This window comes from Hordeum vulgare, chromosome 5H (genome assembly GCF_904849725.1).
Source record: "Hordeum vulgare subsp. vulgare chromosome 5H, MorexV3_pseudomolecules_assembly, whole genome shotgun sequence".
Classification (NCBI taxonomy): Eukaryota; Viridiplantae; Streptophyta; class Magnoliopsida; order Poales; family Poaceae; genus Hordeum; species Hordeum vulgare.
The window spans coordinates 441,782,697-441,806,455 of NC_058522.1; positions in this window are offsets into that span (position 1 = coordinate 441,782,697).

The following is a 23,759-nucleotide window of genomic DNA, read 5'->3' on the forward strand; positions in this document are numbered from 1 at the left end:
AACGACGAGGGGAATCATTATCCAAGGCGGCTTACAATGACGCAGCCAACTCTCGCGTCTGCGCAACTAGAATGGTTTACAATGATAAGGCCAAATTTCGCGTATGTGCAACCAAGGCGGCTTACAATGCTATAGTTGATTCTCGAGTCCATGCCAAAACGCCAGACAACTCTCGCACTCAACTCGCCACCCTCATGACCCGGATTACATGAACCTGCCGGTCCAATGCTCGCCTGTACGAGCCGCCTAACAGAAGGACGCAAGTCGCCACCCTCACGGTCCGGATTTCATCAAACTGTCGGTGCAGTGCTCGCCTGTATGAGCTGCCCAACAGAAGGACGCAAGTCGCCATCCTCACGGACCGGATTATACCAACCCGCCGGTGCGGTGCTCGCTTATACGAGCTGCCCAACAAAGGATGCAAGACGCCACCCTCACGGTCCGGATTACATGAACCTGCCGGTGCAATGCTCGCCTGTACGAGCCGCCTAACAGAAGGACGCAAGTCGCCACCCTCACGGTCCGGATAACATCAACTTGCCGGTGCAGTGGCTTTATATCTTGGAGATGGAGCAAGTACCAGTATTTTTTCTCTGTCGGTTTATGCCACAATCAAGTATGGAGACTCTCAAGCCGCCTCCGTGAGTCGACTTAAGACTCGGGGGCTACATGGACATGGCTCGGCAGGCTCAACTGGGATGAATAATTCAAGAACCCCGGGTCATTACAGAAAAATTAAGCCGGTCTAAATACTTGAGCTTTTGATACAAAAGTCTCCCTTGGGTGGCACTTGAGCTTGTTTAACTCGCCCTATCCCGTCGCGACCTTATGAGCCGACGAAATCATTATCTTGGGTGGCGCTTGAGCTTTTTGACTCGCCTTATCCAGTCACGACCTTATGAGCCGACGAAACTGCTATCTTGGGTGGCGCTTGAGCTTTCTGACTCGCCCTATCCAGTCGCGACCTTATGAGCCGACGAAACTGCTATCTTGGGTGGCGCTTGAGCTTTCTGACTCGCCCTATCCTGTCGCGACGTTATGAGCCGACGAAACTGCTATCTTGGGTGGCGCTTGAGCTTTCTGACTCGCCCTATCCAGTCGCGACCTTATGAGCCGACGAAACTGCTATCTTGGGTGGCGCTTGAGCTTTCTGACTCGCCCTATCCTGTCGCGACCTTATGAGCCGACGAAACTGCTATCTTGGGTGGCGCTTGAGCTTTCTGACTCGCCCTATCCAGTTGCGACCTTATGAGCCGACGAAACTGCTATCTTGGGTGGCGCTTGAGCTTTCTGACTCGCCCTATCCTGTCGCGACCTTATGAGCCGATGAAACTGCTATCTTGGGTGGCGCTTGAGCTTTCTGACTCGCCCTATCCTGTCGCGACCTTATGAGCCGACGAAACTGCTATCTTGGGTGGCGCTTGAGCTTTCTGACTCGCCCTATCCTGTCGCGAACTTATGAGCCGACGAAACTGCTATCTTGGGTGGCGCTTGAGTTTTTTTGGCTCGCCCTATCCTGTCACGACCTTATGAGCCGACGAAATTATTATCTTGGATGGCGCTTGAGCTTGTTTGACTCGCCCTATCCCGTCGCGACCTTATGAGCCGACAAAAATATTATCTTGGGTGGCGCTTGAGCTTGTTTGACTCGCCCTATCCTGTCGCGACCTGATGAGCCGACGAAATTGGTATTTTTTACCTTCCTGGCACTGCCACAAGGTTTTTCAGGCTTTTTTCTGACTCGCCTCAAAATATCTTGGGTCGATTGCTATTTATTATCACCCATTACTCACTGAGGTGCTAGCCACCGTGACTCACTGAGCCGGCTTATTTAAAATAGCTTGATGCCATACTTATCATATCATATACATGCATCATCTAGCATTGCATCATGCATCATACATACATATCATGCCGATCTTCAAAACCGGGTCAAAGCATAAATTATTGCAGGTGCAAATAAATCTTTGAATAACCAATTTGGCTGGATTTTCGTCATGGTTTATCATAACCAGTGTTAAACGATTGGGGTTTTTAAGCCAGCTCGGAATAATTGTCTATTGTTGAAGAGCCGCCCTATCATATATAAATGCCGGGTCATCTAATTGACTGGCCCTTGGATTTCTTCAACTTGTGCTTTGTAGTAAACTACAACACTTATGGATTTCTCAAGGATATATTTGCTGGGTTACATTGCAACCACAGTCAAGGATTTCTTTTATCACAAAGTCATTATCAGCTCACAGAGTGGATATGATTTTATTCTACAGTGGAAGGAATAGCCCCGAGTCGCTGCAGGCACACAACCCGGCTCTTGGGGGCTACATTATTCAAATCAAGATTACATAAAATTATGAAAGTCCCATGTCACTGCAAGCATGCACCATGACACTTGGGGGCTAATGCAATCAGCTTTTCAAATCACCACATCATCAAGAGACCCAACTATTTCAAGGAGATAAGCCGGCCCTGGGGGCTACAGGTCGTTCTTTATTCAAATATGGATTCAAGGAAGTCCCTGCTCATTATTGCATAATGACCCGGCCCTTGTGGGCTACATCATATGATGTTTTATTTTCAAAGGAGAAGAACATGGAAGTCCTGAGTCGTCGCAAGCAATCGACCCGTCACTTGGGGGCTACACTATTGAGATCATAATTTCTAAAGTCCCAAGTTGCTGCAGGCAAGACAACCCGACCCTTGGGGGCTACAGCACTAAGTTTTTTCATAGATCATGAGGTTCAAATTGAAGACCCGGCCCATCACACCCTGATGACCCGGCCCTTGGAGGCTATAGGTAATATGGATATATCAAAAAATTGAAGAGCACATTTCATTCTGTCATGGAGGTGAAGTATTGGGAGACCGGTTCAACATATTTTTATCTAGTTGAAGCACTGAAAGACCGACTCAACATCACACGGATTTGTCAATTGGAGTTCAGTTGTTTGACGGGGCACTACTAATAATGATGACCCGCCATTGTCAATCATGACCCGCCATTATCAATCATAACCCGCCGAAGCAAGAGAAGCTAGTTCAACATTGTGTGGATTTCTTATTTCCCAAATTTTCATCAAGCCAAAGCATTGGAGGCCGACTAAGTGGCATATGTATTTTATTACAAAGGACATGTACCAACAAGATGATTGTGAAGACGGCTCGAAGAAACCCGGATTTTTCAAGGAGCCACTTCAGTAAATCAAGCCGGCCAGAGGAGGAAGCCGGTCCCTTAACTTATTTATTATTCTTATTTCAGGAGCTTACCATGAATAAATTCAAGCTAACCTTGGGGGCTAATGTCGGGGATATACCCCGCAGTGTAACCCGACTTGTAGTATGACCCGCCAAAGGACTTGGCGATTCACCGGCGACTCGGCAGTGACCTGGCGGGCGACTCATAGTTGTCCCCACAGGCGACTTAGATAAATGACGAAGGCCCAAGACCCAGCGTGCACCCTGGCATAAGGCGACTCATAGAGAGGCCAGGAGGGACGACTCACAAGAGAAGGCCCAAGAAGAGGAAAGACTCCCACGAGAAGGAAACAAGACCCAGATTAGGATTCAAGAGAGACTAGTCCTATTCCTACTTCCAGTAGGACTCTGCATGTAAACTTACCTCTTCCACCTATATAAGGAGGGGTAAGGAACCCCAAGAGGGACAAGATTCACAACTTAGGTCTAGACAAGACAGATCATGAGATAGACAGATTAGACACCCACGAGATTAGAGGTGGCGAGTCTGCACCCTTCAAATCAAGATCATGATCTCCATCAATGGAACACAAGCAGGACGTAGGCTTTTACCTCCATCGGAGGGGCCGAACCTGGGTAAACTCGCGTCTCTCGATTCCGACCAACCCCTTCAAGGCGCCACATGGTTGCGATGGCCTCACACCTAAGTTCTCTCACGAGAACATCTGCCGTGACAAAACCATGACAGTCCCAAAAAAAATCAAGAGAGAAGATTTCGTGAGATTTGCGATACGGAGGCGCCGCCACATCCTGTTCTTCATCTGGAGGGCAGATCTGGAGTCCGTTTTGGGCTCCGGAGAGGGGAAATGGTCGCCATCGTCATCATCAACCTTCTTCCCTCTCCAATTTCATGAAGCTCTTCATCGTTCGTGAGTAATCTATTCGTAGGCTCGCTGGGCGGTGATGAGTAGGATGAGATCTATCATGTAATCGAGTTAGTTTTGACGGGGATTGATCCCTAGTATCCACTATGTTCTGAGATTGATGTTGCTACTACTTTGCCATGCTTAATGCTTGTAACTAGGGCCCGAGTGCCATGATTTCAGATCTGAAATTATTATGTTGTCATCAATATATGTGTGTTTTAGATCCGATCTTGCAAGTTGTAGTTACCTACTATGTGTTATGATCCGGCAACCCCGGAGTGACAATAACCGGAACCACTCCCGGTGATGACCATAGTTTGAGGAGTTCATGTGTTCACCAAGTGCTAATGCGTTGGTCCGGTTCTTTATTAAAAGGAGAACCTTAATATCCCGTAGTTTCCTTTTGGACCCCGCTGCCACGGGAGGGATGGACAATAGATGCCGTGCAAGTTCTTTTCCCTAAGCACGTATGACGACACAGGAATGCATGCCTACATCACATTGATGAACGGGAGCTAGCCACATATCTCTCCGTGTTATAACTGTTGCATGATGAATATCATCCAAACAAATCACCGACCCATTGCCTACGAGTTTGTCCTACTGCTGCTGTTACTACTATTGCTGCTGCTGTTACTTGCTTTGCTCTCCTGCTGTTACTACTGTTGTTGCTGCTCTTACTTGCTTTGCTCTGCTGCTGTTACTACTGTTGCTACTTGCTACTGCTGTCAGTACTACTGTTCCTTGCCACTTCTGTTACTCGTTACACTGCTGCTACCTGCTACATTAATTTTTCTCGCACCGTTGACGGGAAAGAATATTTTCTGTCCACGATCAACTTCTGGCGCCGTTGATACAACCGTTAGGAATAGTTTGTTGTCAACAGATCGTTTCTGGCACCGTTGTTATCATACTACTTTGCTGCTGATACTTTGCTTGCAGATACTAATCTTTCAGGTGTGGTTGAATCTGACGCATTCAGCTGCTAATACTTGAGAGTATCCTCTCACTTCCTATCGGGAGAACCAACAAATTTGGGTTGAATACTCTACCCTCGAAAACTGCCGCGAACCCACGGGCTCGTGGGCCATTGCAAGACAAGTGCTAATTGTTGAGCAACTGGGAGCAGTTCTGGATCCGTTGCCGCGGAGGCATCAAGTCAGGAACACGTCAACAACATTTCTCTAGTGCCGTTGCCGGGGACTGCTGGCAGCAGGGGGCTATTGGTATCTTCCATGCTAGGCGTGTTATCCTCGATGTGTGTTTATTCACTATCATTCATGAGAAAGGGGCCGGTAATTGGAATTCCCAGTTCCATGCTCAAATCGAAAAGATAATTGCAAACAAAACTCCCCCAGGATTGATGTTGGTACGGACGGTACTCGAAGATTCGGCTAGCCGTGGAGTGTGATTGATTGGTGGTGGGGGAGTCAAAACTTTACTTTTCTATTTGGGAACCGCCTATAGCATGTGTAGCATGGAAGATGATGAGAAGTCTTAGTCATTGTGTTGACAATGAAAAGCATGCCACCCAAAATTATTATCTCTGTTTTCAAAGCTTGAGCGCTGGCACCTCTGCAAATCAATGCTTCCCTCTGCGAAGGGCGTGTCTATTTATGTTCCTGTTGAGTCATCCTCCTGTTAGAAAAGCACCAATTAGAGAGCACCTCTATCGTTTTTATGCTTTGCTTTTAAGTGTGTTGAGTATGACTGTGACTGGATCTTATTTGCCATGAGTTACAATGTTTAGTCAGCCCTTGGTCTTTGAAGGTGCTCTGCATTTATGTTTTGCGGTCTCAGAAAGAGCTAGTGAGATACCATCTGTTCGTACTGCTTCATGATTGTTTTGATTGAAGTGTTGACGTTTGAGACTTATTATTATTTGCTCGCTAGTTGATTATGCCATTGTGACATCCTCGACTTTTGGTACAGTAAATATTGTAATTAAGCTACAGTGATCACCCGCAAATGATGCCACATCATCGAGAATTACCGTCGATGACCCGCATTGAATTTCTAAGTGGACTCAGAAATTGAAAACAAAAGATAATTACAATTATAAATTCATATTAACTATTAAAGAAAGAAAGTATTAAAAATAATAATTATAAAGAAGTAAAAGAAATTAAAAAGAAGAAATAATAGAAAAGGGAAAACAAAACAAAACAAAACAAAACAAAAAAACAAAAAAAAAGAGAAAAGCAAAACAACCCCCCACCCCTGGCCGAGCTAGGCCAAGAGGCCCAACTGGCCAGCCCACCCCGCGCCCCCTCAAACCCTAGGTGAGGGAGCCCCTCCGTGCCTCGCTCCCTCCCTCCCCTTAGCCGCCGCCAGCCCCCCTCCCGCTCGCCTCCCACCCCGCCGCCAACTCCCCTCGTGGGGCTCCCACCCCACCGACAGAGCCCCCCACGACCGAGAGACCCCCCCCCCCCCACGCCACCTCTCACCTCTCGGTCTCCTCTCTCGTCTCCCTCCCCCACGTTCCCCCCCCCCCCCCCCCGTCGCCCCCTCAGATCCACCTCCTCCCACCGACGAGCCTCCCCTCCTCGTCCCCATCTCAGCCAACCCCTCCCCACCAGCCCTCCTCTCCACCTCGCCCGACTCCCCTCCCGCCGGCGGCCCCCCTGCCCCTCCTCCACTCGGCTCCTCTCACCTCGAGCCGAGACGAACCCCCCGTCGGCCGAGGCCCCCAAGGAGCCCCACTGGCCGAGCCCCTCCCCGTCGGCGGCTCCATCCCCGGGGGCCCCTCCTCACCGGGGCCCCTCTCGGCGACCCTCCGGCCGGCTCCCCTTCGCCGGCGTGACCTCACCATCACCGGCACCACCGTCACCACCGCGCCATCACCGCCGTCACCTCCACCTTCCCGAGAACTCCGGCTTCACCAGGCCGTCTCACCAACGTTGATGAGCCCCTCCTCGGGCTCCTCCCACCGTCGCGTTCCCCTCACCGTCCCGGTTCCGTTCCGGCAAATGGGACTCCGATCCGTCGACGGTAGTGACCGGTAAGAGGATTTGAAGGAGGTGTTCTTCTAGGTTGAGTTAGAGCAGAGAGTTGTTCTTTGTCTCTGTGTTAACAGAGAGAGAGAGATGAGAGTGTGCTAAGAGTTACATGAAAATAAAACAAAATATGTATTAGATGCCGTATGTATGTATGTATGTATGTATGTATGAGATGCGATGTATGTATTTGCGTATATAGATATTTGGAGGAATATGATATTTGCACGATTATGTATCTGTGATTAAAATCGAGTATTTGGCCTAAGGTCACTTAACGGTGGGGCCAACGCACCCGCTGTCTATGACAGGGAGGCCCCACGTGATAATTAAAATAAATAAAGATAATGTTAATGTTTTTATTAAATAAAACTTTAAAAATTAATATAAAATAATCCGTAAGTCAGATCAAATTATTTTCAACATGAAAGTTGATCAGCAGAACGAGACGAACCCGGATACACGGTCCGTTCGTCTGTCACGCGTTCTTAGCATAGCAAACATGGAACATTTCCATCGTTTCCAGTATATCCGGTAGTAGCCCGAGACCCGAAAAAATCGTCAGATATTCTTCCGACCCGTCTATGACGGATGTTGTTGCGTTAGCTCATGTCTAGCCTGCATCTTGCCATGTCATGCTTTGTGTTGCATCAGTGCTATTATTTATTGTTTCTTCCCCCTCTTCTTACTGGTAGACCCCGAGACTGACGCTGCTGCCGGGTACATCTACGACCCTGCCGATCAGTCCTTTGCCACAGAGCAGCAAGGCAAGCAAACCCCCCTTGATCATTCCTATATCGCCTATGTCTTTCTTCCTACTGCTTGCATTAGTATTTTTGCTACTGTTGTAGTTAGCTCCTATATCTGATGCATAGCCTATTTTTGATGAACTGCTACTTTCAGTCCTGTACCTTTAATATGCCTAGTATAGGTGGAGCAGTCATCCCCTCTGACCCCGTAGTTCAGTTGCCCCGCATGTTTTCAAATCTCGATCCCTGATCGACGAGCCAGACCTGACACAACACATACACCCCCCTTAGTTGTACGACGCTACACAGATACTATCGGGTACCGAGGGTGACACCTCGCTAAGTACTCCTGATGATATCTCTGTAGTATAGCTAGTCGGTCGTGGTTATCGAGGGTGATTCCTCTTTCACCATTCCCGAAGACGCCTCTCTCGTGCAACCCCTCAAGTGTGGGACCCGGAGGGTGACTACTCTAAGCCCACCTTGACGGGTACATCGTTCGGAATCCAACGAGGGTGATACCTCGGATTCCCCCTGATGTTACAACCACACAGCTACTCGACCATGTTACTGGGATCTTTGGTGATTAGTTGTAAGACGGGTGGATTCCCGTGAGACTGTGTTGATGGCCTAATTAAAATGTTAATGGATTTGGGTATTTGATCTGGGTTGGTCGGAGACCTTTTCGCACTAACCGGCTACGCGGGAAGAATTATGGGTACTCGGCGTCACGGTATCAGCCGAAGCTTTTCAGATGCCAGCAATGTAGCGGCGCGCGCCCGAGTGGTCCCGAGATGCATCGCGCTTGTGATTAAGGGATGCTAGGACTGACGTCGGCCGCCCACGCCACGTGCAGGAGCGTGAAGGGGAACTGAGCCCACGAACCCTTTGTGCTTAGGAGTTAGACCGGCGGGCTGGCCTCTCTGATTAGTCTTAGGTGGGGCTGCGACGTGTCGATATTCCGAGGCCGGGTAGGACCCAGAAAAGTATGTCCGGCCAGAGTGTTATCGAGCATGACGGGACATGTGGTGCACCCCTGCAGGGATGAAAATTAACTATTCGGATAGCCATGTCCACGGTTACAGGACGACTTGGAGTTGTGCCCCGATCTTATATAACTACAATTGTTACTTAACTGGAATTAGTTTGCCTCGGGATTGCTTCCTCGCAGGGAGTCGAGGGAGGATCTTTAGGCGTGACCTCATTTTAATTTTGCTGCAACAATATGACTATTAATGTGTTACCCCCTGTTCTACTCTCGTCTATTGCCGCAAGACCCTGAAGATGCTAGCCTTCGATAGGACTAGGCCTTCTCTCTTGTTCTCGCATTGCTGCAGTCAGTCCACATATACCCCCTCTTCTTTGATACTGATGCATAATTAGAATAGTTCTGATGTAAGACTTGCGAGTACCTTGGATGAGTACTCACCGCTGCTTTGCTCCCCCCGTGTCCCCTTGATCCGTTTGCTGCGACCAGATGATGGAGCCCAGGAGATGGAGGTCCCCTCCACCGACGACTGCTGCCCCGACGGTGCCTACTACTACGTAGAGGCCGCTAATGATCAGGAGTAGTTAGGAGGTTCCCAGGCAGGAGGCCTCGCCTCGTTCGATCGTTGTATCTTTTGTGCTAGCCTTCTCTAAGGCACCCCATGTTTTATGTCTGTACTCAGATATTTGTTGCTTCCGCTGACTCGTGTGTTTATCGAGCTTTCGTATTCTAGCCCTCGAGGCCCCTGGCTTGTAATATGAAGCTGATGTTATTTTATTTGTGTCTAGAGTTGTGTTGTGATATCTTCCCGTGAGTCCTTGGGTTTGATCGTACGCATTTGTGTGTATGGTTAGCATACGATTAAATCGAGGGCGTCACAAGTTGGTATCAGAGCCGACTGCCTGTAGGTAGCCCCCTTTCCAACTCCTTGGCCGAAGTTGAGTCTAGTGTTTGAAAAACTTTACTAACACTGATGTTATGGCTTACGGGCCCACATCTCAATTGGGTGGTATTAGTATCTTTTACTCCTTTCCTATACTCTGGGCTCTACTCTCTCTTCTCTTTCGGGTCAAAGATTTTACTAACTCTAACATTAGGTTCTCGAATCACATCGACCTGGAGCGCTGGACTATCTACTCTTTTTCTCCTGAATATGTATTACACACACTGTCATTTGACATTCGTCAATCTTGTTTTCAGATGCGTCCCGCAAGACAGCATGTGCGCCTGACACAGGCCACTAAGACGACTGGTTTCCCGGCCATTTTGGTCGACCTCCTGGCCAGGCTGGGATATCGCTGGTACCCCGAGTACACTGTGTTCGAGGATTTCCGCGAGTATAACCAGTACCAGTACCAGGCTGAGGTTCGCATCTTCGACCAGAGGGGCGGCGAGACCCTCGAGCGCCACGTCTTCTGTGGTATTGGAGTGTCGGTCGAGATGGCCGTCCATGATGCGGCCTACATCCCCATCACCCGTCTCCGTGGAGCGTACCCTCACCTGGAGGAGAGCCCTTTCAGATATATCCCGCATGCTCCTGCTGGGGATGAGACTGGGTCTGATCTCACTGCCTACGCTTCTGACGTTCGGGAGCGCAGCGACCGTTCCTACGTTGCTGTCTGCGCCCCCTACGTGACGTGTCGCTACGACGCGCGGGTTCTGGTGCAGTACACTGAGGCAATTGATCGTGCTTTCCGAGATCTGACTGTGGAGCTGTATGCTATGCGCGCTCGTCTTTACGACGCGCTGACAGAGCTGCAGCCATCACACTGTCTGAGGGTTCCCCCTATGCGCATCCGCGAGCCGAGCAGGACAGAGCTACCATCGGCTCTCGAGTGGACTGATGTTGGGGGTAGAACCCCTTGGACCTCACCTCCTCGACTGGATGCGGTACCCTTACCAGAGTCACAACGGGACACAGGGTCCTGTCCCTACCTTCTATCACCGCCAGCTACCAGGATTCGATCGTCCTCTCCGACGTTGATGTAGCCTTATCGCTACATCTCGTTGTGGTACTCTTCCACCGCGTGCCTGTGTGCCGCCTAGTGAGTCCAGGGTATCGTCTAATGCGTCCGGGCTATCGCCAAATTTCGAATTTGTAATCGTTAGTCTGTAATCGAACTTATGTATGGGTCTGTATGTCGAACTCAACTACTATGGAGTATCTATTGCATTTCCCTTTCATTATGCTTAATTACTTCATGAATGCGTGCGATGCCTTTGCAATTACTTTAAGCTAAACTACCCCTGCTAAATATTTAACAGGATGGTTAGACCAGCTGGCCGCCCGCGTGCCCCTGCCAACGGTGCACCACCCCCGCCTCCTGAGTATATGGCGGGGATGATCCAAAAGTTTGAGCTGAACCGCCAGTTTATGCAAGGGCTCATGGATCAGTTCCAAAGGCCGAACATGAACCAGCCGCAAGGCGTGACACTGCAAGACTTCTGCCGTCTCAACCCTGCGATCTACCGCGGCTCAACTCAGCCTCTTGATGCTGATGACTGGCTCCATGACATTTCTTATGAGCTGGAGTCTGCCAATGTGCCCCTGGCGAGCTATGTCAACTTTGCCGCATACTTTCTGAAGGGTCCCGCTGCTCAATGGTGGGACAGCCACAGGCACTCTCAGCCCGATGGGACTATCATCACTTGGGTAGAGTTCAAGGCTGCTTTCCGTGCTCGATACATTCCCTAGGGAATCATGGACCGGAAGAAGCGTGAGTTCCGCAACTTGGTCCAGGGCAACAAGACTGTGGATGCTTATCAGCGGGAATTTCTGGAATTATCTCGCTATGCTGAAGAAGACATTGTGACTGATGCACGTAGGCAGGAGAAGTTCCGTGAAGGCCTCCACCCTGATATCAAGCTGACACTCCTCGTTCAGGACTATGCTGATTTCGCCACCCTGGTGAACAAGGCTATTCAGGTTGAGACTGGTCTGCAGGAATACAAAGATAGCAGCTAGCGCAACCGTGACATGGGCTCATCTTCGGGCTCATCTGCACAGAAGCGGAAGATCTGGATTCCCAACAACTTGTACCATGCACCTGCTCCTACTCCGAGGCCGTCCTATGCTGCACCTCGCCTGCCTCCTCCACCACCTAGGCAGCCGAGGCTTCCAGCTCCACCGCCTCGAGCTCCTCCTTCGCATCCTGAGGATGGGCTGTGCTTCAAGTGTGGCCGTCCAGGTCACCGTGCTAGAGACTGCACGTAGAATCCGAATCAGCTGACACTTCCCGCAACTGGCAGTGGAAACAACCAGAACTGCAATTTCAACGCTAAGCCTGCTTATGTTCGTGGTCATGCCAACAACATTGATATGAGTCAAGCTCAAGACTAGCCTGCTACCGTGATGGGTACACTTCTCGTTAACTCAGTACCTATTTCCGTATTGTTTGATACAGGAGCATCGCATTCTTTTATGTCAGAAAATTTTGCATACATGCATGACATTAGGAGCGAAGAGATGAACATCCCGATAGTGGTAAACACCCCTGGGGGCGAATGCCGAACCTCTATGGTTTGCCCCCATGTTCCAGTTGAAATTGAAGGATTAGAATTCCTTGCCAACCCCATCCTACTAAAGTCATCCAACATTGATCTCATATTGGGGATGGACTGGTTGAAAGCTCATACGGCATCGATCGTTTGTGCCACCAAGACCGTCCACCTCCTACACCCTTCAGATGAAGTAATAAGCTACCATGCTCATCTCATCCGTAATGCTGAGGCACGGCTGTATGCTTTGAATGCATTAAATGCGTCGCCTCTTGAAGGGATTGAAAACATACCAGTGGTCCGAGAATTTCAAGATGTCTTTCCAGAAGAACTTCCGGGGATTCCCCCTGCTCGAGCTGTCAAGTTTTTCATTGACTTGGTACCCGGTACCACTCCTATTGCCAAGCGTCCTTATAAAATGCCACCACATGAACTCCTTGAACTTAAGCAAGAAATTGACAACTCGCTCCGTCTGGGTTTCATCCATCCGAGTTCCTCTGCTTGGGGAGCACCTTCTCTCTTTGTTAAGAAGAAGGATGGGACAAATCGATTGGTCCAAGACTATCGTCCTATCAACCAGGCCACTATTCAGAACAAATATCCTCTCCCTTGGATAAATGATTTGTATGATCAACTTGCTGGTTCCACCTTTTTCTCTAAGCTCGACTTGAGATTGGGATACCACCAAATCCGTGTTCGCAAGGAGGATATTCCAAAGACCGCCTTTGTTACTCGATATGGATCATACGAGTACACCGTCATGTCCTTCGGATTAACCAATGCACCGGAAACCTTCTCCCGATTGATGAATTATATATTCATGGACTACCTCGACAAATTTGTCGTGGTATATCTGGATGATATCCTGGTGTTTTCGAAGAACAAAGAAGAGCATGCTGAACATCTTCGTCTTGTACTGGATAAGCTTCGGGAGCATAAACTCTATGCGAAGTATTCCAAATGTGAGTTCCGGCTAGACGAAGTGACTTACCTTGGTCATGTGATTTCCAAGGATGGTATTGCGGTCAACCCCGAACGAATTCAAGCTATTCTTGACTGGACTCCCCCGAAGAATGTCAAGCAAGTCAGAAGTTTTCTTGGACTCGCCAGCTATTGCCGTCGATTCGTCGAGAACTTCACCAAGATTGCGAAGCCCTTAACCAACCTGCTTCACAAAGGTGTTAAGTATGAATGGACTGATAAATGTGAGGAAAGTTTCCAGGCACTCAAGGACAAACTGACGTCCGCTCCAGTACTTGCTCCTCCAGATACGAAAAGGGATTTCGTCATATACTGTGATGCTTCTCGTCAAGGAATAGGTTGTGTCCTAATGCAGGATCGCAAGGTGATCGCTTATGCTTCACGTCAACTGCGTGCTCATGAAGAGAACTACCCAGTTCATGATCTCGAGCTTGCCGCAGTCATTCATGCATTGAAGGAATGGCGACAATACCTTGTCGGTAATCGCTGTGAAATCTACACCGACCATCAAAGTCTGAAGTACTTGTTCACTCAACCGGAGCTGAACCTGCGTCAACAAAGATGGATGGAGCGTATAGCAGATTTTGACTGTAGTATATCATATACCCCTGGCAAGGCTAACGTAATGGCTGATGCCTTAAGTCGCAAGTCATACTGCAACCTCCTCCAGGTTCATCAGGTTCACGATCGTCTGCAAGAGGAATTCCGTAAGCTGAACCTCCACATTGTTCCTCAGGGTTACCTTGTTCCCCCTCCTGAAGAGTGTCAAAAGATGAACCTTCGTGTTGTTAATCAGGGTTCCCTCAGTAACCTAGTGGTTGAACCAGATCTTGTGAGCTCCATAAAGAATCTGCAAGACTTTGATGATGATGTCGACATGATTAAGAGCTATATTGCGAAGGGTAAGCCCTCCTTTTTCACTGTTGATGAAGGTGGCGCCTTGTATTTCAAGGGTCGCCTATTCGTCCCAAATAAGAAGGAAAATCTCAGGATGACTGGGAAGGTGATGGAAGAAGCTCATGACACACCACTGTCTATTCACCCGGGTAGTACCAAGATGTACCAAGACATCCGGCAAAGATTCTGGTGGCCCAGTATGAAACAAGACATTGCACGCTATGTGGCAGAATGTGATATATGCCGGCGTATCAAAGAAGAACACCAAAAGCCTGCTGGAACTCTGCAACCTATCTCTATTCCCGAGTGGAAATGGGACCATGTTGAAATGGACTTCGTCACTGGTTTTCCCAGATCTCAGAAAGGTAATGGTGCTATTCTTGTCGTCATTGATCGACTGTCCAAAGTTGCACATTTCCTGGCCGTCAAGGAAACCATTAATGCTAGTCAGCTGGCAGATCTTTATATGTCAAGAGTTGTTTCACTTCACGGTATTCCGTTGGTAATCAGTTCGGACCGTGGCAGCTTGTTCACTTCAAAATTCTGGGAAAGTTTTCAGAAGGCTATGGGGACTCATCTGTCCTTCAGCACTGCATTTCATCCTCAATCCCAGGGACAAGTTGAACGAGTCAGCCAAATTCTCGAGGACATGCTTCGAGCTTGTGTCATTTCTTTCGGTAAGAAATGGGAGGAATCTCTCCCGTATGCCGAGTTCTCTTACAACAATAGCTATCAAGCTAGTCTGAAGATGGCCCCTTTCTAAGTATTGTATGGGCGAAGGTGTCGAACTCCTCTGAATTGGTCAGAAACTGGGGAACGATCACTCTTCGGTCCGGATATTATTCAACATGCCGAAGATCAAGTCCGCATTATTCATGAGAATCTGAAGGCTGCTCAGTCTCGTCAGAAGAGTCAGTATGACCGTCATCATCAAGATATGGTCTATCAACCTGGCGAAAAGGCTTATCTTCGTGTCACACCAATGACAGGTGCACACCGTTTCGGAATCAAGGGCAAGTTAGCTCCTCGTTATATTGGTCCTTTCACTGTTCTCGAAAGGCGTGGAAGAGTGGCTTATCAATTGGAACTCCCGGCGAACCTTTCTCAGGTTCACGATGTCTTCCATTTTTCTCAGCTCCGTCGCTGCTTCAAGGACCCTATTCGAGCAGTGGATCACGATATGCTTGAGCTACAACAAGGCCTCTCTTATAAAGAGCATCCGGTCCGCATTCTCGACCAAGCGGAACGTAAGACTCGTCGCAAGGTCACCAAGTTCCTTAAGGTGCAGTGGTCAAATCACTCTCAAGATGAAGCCACTTGGGAACGCGAGGATCATCTTCGTGATGAATACCCCGGGATTTTTCCCTCTACCTCTTAATTCTCGGGATGAGAATTCTTGTTAGTAGGGGAGAATTGTGACATCCTCGACTTTTGCTACTGTAAATATTGTAATTAAGCTACAGTGATCACCCGCAAATGATGCCACATCATCGAGAATTACCGTCGATGACCCGCATTGAATTTCTAACTGGACTCAGAAATTGCAAACAAAAGATAATTATAATTATAAATTCATATTAACTATTAAAGAAAGAAAGAATTAAAAATAATATTGATAAAAGAAAGAAAAGAAATTAAAAAGAAGAAATAATAGAAAAGGGAAAACAAAACAAAAAAAAAACAAAAAAAAAGAGAAAAGCATAACAACCCCCCCACCCCTGGCCGAGTTGGGCCAAGAGGCCCAACAGGCCAGCCCGCGCCCCCCCCTCAAACCCTAGGCGAGGGAGCCCCTCCCTGCCTCGCTCCCTCCCTCCCCTTAGCCGCCGCTAGCCCCCCTCCCGCTCGCCTCCCACCCCGCCGCCAACTCCCCTCGTGGGGCCCTCACCCCACCGACAGAGCCCCCCACGACCGAGAGACCCCCCCACGCCACCTCTCACCTCTTGGTCTCTTCTCTCATCTCCCTCCCCCAAGTTCCCCCTGTCGCCCCCTCAGATCCACCTCGTCCCACCGATGAGCCTCCCCTCCTCGTCCCCATCTCAGCCAACCCCTCCCCACCAGCCCTCCTCTCCACCTCGCCCGACTCCCCTCCCGCCGGCGGCCCCCCTGCCCCTCCTCCACTCGGCTCCTCTCATCTCGAGCCGAGAGGAACCCCCGTCGGCCGAGGCCGCCAAGGAGCCCCGCCGGCCGAGCCCCTCCCCGTCGGCGGCTCCATCCCCCGGGGGCCCTCCTCACCGGGGCCCCTCTCGGCGACCCTCCGGCCGGCTCCCCTTCGCCGTTGCGACCTCACCGTCACCCGCACCACCGTCACCACCGCGCCATCACCGCCGTCACCTCCACCTTCCCGAGAACTCCGGCTTCACCGGGCCGTCTCACCAACGTTGGTGAGCCCCTCCTCGGGCTCCTCCCACCGTCGCGTTCCCCTCACCGTCCCGGTTCCGTTCCGGCAAACGGGACTCCGATCCGTCGACGATAGTGACCGGTAGGAGGATTTGAAGGAGGTGTTCTTCTAGGTTGAGTTAGAGCAGAGAGTTGTTCTCTGTCTCTCTGTTAACAGAGAGAGAGATGAGAGTGTGCTAAGAGTTAAATGAAAATAAATCAAAATATGTATTAGATGCCGTATGTATGTACGTATGTATGTATGAGATGCGATGTATGTATTTGCGTATATAGATATTTGGAGGAATACGATATTTGCACAATTATGTATCTGTGATTGAAATAAAGTATTTGGCCTAAGGTCACTTACCGGTGGGGCCAACGCACCCGCTGTCTATGACAGGGAGGCCCCACGCGATAATTAAAATAAATAAAGATAATGTTAATGTTTTTATTAAATAAAACTTTAAAAATTAATATTAAATAATCTGTAAGTCAGATCAAAATATTTTCATCATGAAAGTTGATCAGTAGAACGAGACAAACCCGGATACACGGTCCATTCGTCTATCGCGCGTCCTTAGCATAGCAAACATGGAACATTTCCATCGTTTCGAGTATATCCGGTAGTAGCCCGAGACTCGAAAATATCGTCAGATATTCTTCCGACCCGTCTATGACGGATGTTGTTGCGTTAGCTCATGTCTAGCCTGCATCTTGCCATGTCATGCTTTGTGTTGCATCAGTGCTATTATTTATTGTTTCTTCCCCCTCTTCTTACCGGTAGACCCCGAGACTGACGCTGCTGCCGGGTACATCTACGACCCTGCCGATCATTCCTTTGCCGCAGAGCAGCAAGGCAAGCAAACCCCCTTGATCATTCCTATATCGCCTATGTCTTTCTTCCTACTGCTTGCATTAGTATTTTTGCTACTGTTGTAGTTAGCTCCTATATCTGATGCATAGCCTATTTTTGATGAACTGCTACTTTCAGTCCTGTACCTTTAATATGCCTAGTATAGGTGGAGCAGTCATCCCCTCTGACCCCGTAGTTCAGTTGCCCCGCATGTTTTCAAATCTCGATCCCTGATCGACGAGCCAGACCTGACACAACACATACACCCCCCTTAGTTGTACGACGCTACACAGATACTATCGGGTACCGAGGGTGACACCTCGCTAAGTACTCCTGATGATATCTCTGTAGTATAGCTAGTCGGTCGTGGTTATCGAGGGTGATTCCTCTTTCACCATTCCCGAAGACGCCTCTGTCGTGCAACCCCTCAAGTGTGGGACCCGGAGGGTGATTCCTCTAAGCCCACCTTGATGGGTACATCATTCGAAATCCAACGAGGGTGATACCTTGGATTCCCCCTGATGTTACAACCACACAGTTACTCGACCATGTTACTAGGATCTTTGGTGATTAGTTGTAAGACGGGTGGATTCCCGTGAGACTGTGTTGATGGCCTAATTAAAATGTTAATGGATTTGGGTATTTGATCTGGGTTGGTCGGAGACCTTTTCGCACTAACCGGCTACGCGGGAAGAATTATGGGTACTCGGCGTCGCGGTATCAGCCGAAGCTTTTTAGATGCCAGCAATGTAGCGGCGCGCGCCCGAGTGGTCCCGAGATGCATCGCGCTTGTGATTAAGGGATGCTAGGACTGACGTCGGCCGCCCACGCCACGTGCAGGAGTGTGAAGGGGAACTGGGCCCATGGACCCTTTGTGCTTAGGAGTTAGACCGGCGGGCTGGCCCCTCTGATTAGTCTTAGGTGGGGCTGCGACGTGTCGATATTCCGAGGCCGGGCAGGACCCAGAAAAGTATGTCCGACCAGAGTGTTATCGAGCGTGACGGGACATGTGGTGCACCCGTGTAGGGATGAAAATTAACTATTTGGATAGCCGTGTCCACGGTTACAGGACGACTTGGAGTTGTGCCCCGATCTTATACAACTACAACTGTTACTTAACTGGAATTAGTTTGCCTCGGGATTGCTTCCTCGCAGGGAGTCGAGGGACGTTCTTTAGGCTTGACCTCATTTTAATTTTTCTGCAACAATATGACTATTAGTGTGTTACCCCCTGTTCTACTCTCGTCTATTGCTGCAAGACCCTGAAGATGCTAGCCTTCGATAGGACTAGGCCTTCTCTCTTGTTATCGCATTGCTGCAGTCAGTCCACATATACCCCCTCCTTCTTTGATACTGATGCATAATTAGAATAGTTCTGATGTAAGACTTGCGAGTACCTTGGATGAGTACTAACCGCTGCTTTGCTCCCCCCGTGTCCCCTTGATCCGTTTGCTGCGACCAGATGATGGAGCCCAGGAGATGGAGGTCCCCGCCACCGACGACTGCTACCCCGACGGTGCCTACTACTACGTGGAGGCCGCTGATGATCAGGAGTAGTTAGGAGGTTCCCAGGCAGGAGGCCTCGCCTCGTTCGATCGTTGTATCTTTTGTGCTAGCCTTCTCTAAGGCACCCCATGTTTTATGTCTGTACTCAGATATTTGTTGCTTCCGCTGACTCGTGTGTTTATCGAGCTTTCGTATTCTAGCCCTCGAGGCCCCTGGCTTGTAATATGAAGCTGATGTTATTTTATTTGTGTCTAGAGTTGTGTTGTGATATCTTCCTGTGAGTCCTTGGGTTTGATCGTACGCATTTGTGTGTATGGTTAGCGTACGATTAAATCGAGGGCGTCACAAGTTGGTATCAGAGCCGACTGCCTGTAGGTAGCCCCCTTTCCAACTCCTTGGCCGAAGTTGAGTCTAGTGTTTGAAAAACTTTACTAACACTGATGTTATGGCTTACGGGCCCACATCTCAATTGGGTGGTATTAGTATATTTTACTCCTTTCCTATACTCTGGGCTCTACTCTCTCTTCTCTTTCGGGTCAAAGATTTTACTAACTCTAACATTAGGTTCTCGAATCACATCGACCTGGAGCGTTGGACTATCTACTCTTTTTCTCCTGAATATGTATTACACACACTGTCATTTGACATCCGTCAATCTTGTTTTCAGATGCGTCCCGCAAGACAGCATGTGTGCCTGACACAGGCCACTGAGACGACTGGGTTCCCGGCCATTTTGGTCGACCTCCTGGTTATTTTATTTGTGTCTAGAGTTGTGTTGTGATATCTTCCCGTGAGTCCTTGGGTTTGATCGTACGCATTTGCGTGTATGGTTAGCGTACGATTTAATCGAGGGCGTCACAAATTGATATGAGTTTACCGTGAGACCTAGATGTCATTTGCTTATGTGGTTTGCTTGTGATCTTGCTGAAATTTTGGTTATGAGTTAGACATAGTTGCAACCACAAGATAAACCAGAGTTCGTCAAAGTTTTTCTTTTGTCTCTTCTAGTTTGTCAACTGAATTGCTTGAGGACAAGCAAGGCTTTAAGCTTGGGGGAGTTGATACGTCTCCATCGTATCTACTTTTACGAACTCTTTTTCCCTTGTTTTCGACTCTAATTTACATGATTTGAATGGAACTAACCCGGACTAACGTTGTTTTCAGCAGAATTGCCATGGTGTTGTTTTTGTGCAGAAATAAAAGTTCTCGGAATGTCCTGAAAATTCATGGAGAATTCTTCTGTAATAAAAGAAAAATACATGCGCAAAGATCCACCGGAGGGAGTGTGCCAGTGGGCCACAAGCCCCTGGGCCGTGGTCACCCCCCTAGGCTGCGGCGTGAGGGCTTGTGGGGCCCATGTGGCACCACTGCCTCCAAACTCAGCTCTATTTATTTCGTCTCGCCCGAAAAAAATCAGGGAGAAGGATTCATCGTGTTTTACGATGCGGAGGTGATACATCCATTTTGCATTAGGCTTTCATGTTGATATTTATCGCTTCTTGGACTGTTATATTACCTTGTGGTACCATACTTATGCCTTTTCTCTCTTATTTTGCAAGGTTTATTTGAAGAGGGAGAATACCGGCAACTGGAATTCTGGACTGGAAAAGGAGCAAGTCTAAGTCCTCTATTCTGCGCAACTCCAAATGCCCTGAAAATCAACGTGGAATTTTTTGGGAATATATAAAAAATACTAGGCGAAAGAAGTACCAGAGGGGAGCTACCAGGGCCCCACAAGCCTGGTAGCCACCGCCCCCCTGGTGGCGGCTACAGGGCTTGTGGGCACCTTGGCGGCCCATTGGCCCCCCTCTTTTGCTATATGAAGGGTTTCGTCCAAGAAAAAATGAGGGTGGAGCTTTTTCGTGGACTCTCTGCCGCCACGAGGCGGAACTTGAGCAGAACCAATCTAGAGCTCCGGCAGGACGATCCTGCCGGGGAAACTTTCCTCCCGGAGGGGGAAATCGTCGCCATCGTCATCACCAACACTCCTCTCGTCGGAGGGGAGTCATCTCCATCAACATCTTCATCAGCACCATCTCCTCTCCAAACCCTAGTTCATCTCTGGTAACCAATCTCCGTCTCGCGACTCCGATTGGTACTTGTAAGGATGCTAGTAGTGTTGATTAACCTTTGTAGTTGATGCTAGTTGGATTACTTGGTGGAAGAGTTTATGTTCAGATCCTTGATGCTACTCATTACACCTCTGATCATGATTATGATTATGCTTGTGAGTAGTTACTTTTGTTTCTGAGGACATGGGATAAGTCACGCTGATAATAGTCATGTGAATTTGGTATTCGTTTGGTATTTTGATATGCTATATGTTATCCTTTCCTCTAGTGGTGTTATGTGAACGTCGACCACATAACACTTCACCATATTTGGGCCTAGAGGAAGGCATTGGGGATTAGTAAGTAGATGATGGGTTGCTAGAGTGACAGAAGCTTAAACCCCAGTCTATGCGTTGCTTCGTAAGGGGCTGATTTGGATCCACTAGTTTAATGCTACAGTTAGACGTCGTCTTAATTCTTCTTTCGTAGTTGCGGATGCTTGCGAGAGGGGTTAATCATATGTGGGATGGTTGTTCAAGTAAGGGCAGTACCCAAGCGCCGGTCCACCCACATATCGAACTATCAAAGTAACGAACGCGAATCACATGAACATGATGAAACTAGCATGACAGAAATTCCCGTGTGTCCTCGGGAGTGCTTTTCCTCCTATAAGACTTTGTTCAGGCTTGTCCCTTGCTACAAAAGGGTTTGGGCCACTTTGCTGCACCGTTGCTACTACTTGTTACTTGTTACTTTTCACTTGTACATTTCACCTCACTACACCATAACTTGTTACCGTTACTTTCAGTGCTTGCAGTTATTACCTTGCTGAAAACTGTTTATCAGAGCCTTCGGCTCCTCGTTGGGTTCGACACTCTTACTTATCGAAAGGACTACGGTTGATCCCCTATACTTGTGGGTCATCAAGACTCTTTCCTGGCGCCGTTGCCGGGGAGGGAAGCGCCTTTGGTAAGTGGAATTTGGTAAGGAAAGATTTATATACTGTGCTGAAATTTATTGTCACTTGTCACTATGGAAACTATTCCTTTGAGGAGTTTGTTCGGGGTATCTTCACCGTGAACGGAAGCACGAGGAGTTGCTCCTCAACCTGAGGTACCTACTGAAAATATCTTTTATGAAATTCCTTCGGGTATGCTTGAGAAACTGCTGGCTAATCCTTTTGCAGGAGATGAATCATCACGTCCAGACTTGCATCTAATCTATCTAGATGAAGTTTGTGGTTTATTTAAGCTTGCAGGTTTGCCCGAGGATGAGGTAAATAATAAAGTCTTTCCTTTATCTTTGAAGTATAAGGCATTGACATGGTATAGGCTATGTGATGATACTGGATCATGGGACTACAATCGGTTGAAATTGGAATCTCATCAAAAGTTTTATCCTATGCATTTAGTACATCGTGATCGGAATTTTATTTATAACTTTTGGCCTCGTGGCAGGGAAAGCATAGCTCAAGCTTGGGGGAGGCTTAAATCAATGCTATATTCATGCCCCAATCATGAGCTCTCAAGAGAAATTATCACTCAAAACTTTTATGCTCGGCTTTCTCTTGAAGATCGTACCATGCTTGACACTTCTTGTACCGGTTCTTTTATGAAGAAGGATATTGACCACAAGTGGAATTTATTGGAAAGAATCAAACGTAACACTGAAGATTGGGAGATTGAAGAAGGTAAGGAGTCAGGTATGAATTTCCAGTTTGAATGCGTTAAATCTTTTGTTGAAACAAACACTTCTAGAGATTTTAGCGCTAAGTATGGACTTGACTCTGAGATAGTAGCTTCTCTATGTGAATCTTTTGCTGCTCATGTTGATCTTCCCAAAGAGACGTGGTTTAAGTATCATCCTCCTGTAGAAGTCAACATAGTTAAACCCAATCCAGTTGAAGAGAAAGTCATTGCCTTTAGTGATCCTATTGTTCCTTGTGCCTACCCTGAGAAACTACCTTACCCTGCTAGGAAAAAGGATTATTCTAAAGCTCCAACTCTGATACGTAGGGGTTACATTAGACCACTTGCACCCCCTGAGGAAATTAGAGTTGAACCTAGTGTTGCTATTATCAAAGATCTCTTAGCCGAAGACATAGACGGGCATGTTATCAAATTCTGTGAGGACTCCGCTAGAATTGCTAAACCTCACACGAAAGACAAATACGGACCTGTAGTTGGCCTGCCCGTTGTTTCTGTCAAGATAGGTGATCACTATTATCATGGTCTATGTGATATGGGTGCTAGTGTTAGTGCAATACCCCAGTCCCTATATGATGAAATCAAAGATGAGATTGCACCTGCTGAGTTAGAACCCATTGATGTCACTATTACGCTAGCTAATAGAGACACCATCTGCCCTCTGGGAATTGTGAGAGACGTAGAAGTCCTGTGTGGTAAGACGAAGTATCCTACTGATTTCCTCGTCCTTGCTACTGCACAAGATAGCTTTTGTCCCATCATATTTGGTAGACCCTTTCTCAACACTGTCAATGCTCATATTGTTTGCATTAAATAGACCGTCACTGTTAGTTTCGAGGTCTCCAAGTTTGGAAGGCAACCCCATGAAAAGGAGTCGTCTGGTAGGGATGAAATCATTGCTCTTGCCTTTATTGCCGTACCTCCTACGGATCCTTTAGAGCAATATCTGCTTCAGCATAAAAATGATATGCATATGGATGAAAGAGATGATATAGATAAGATTGTCATAGAACAATATCCTATTCTCAAGAATA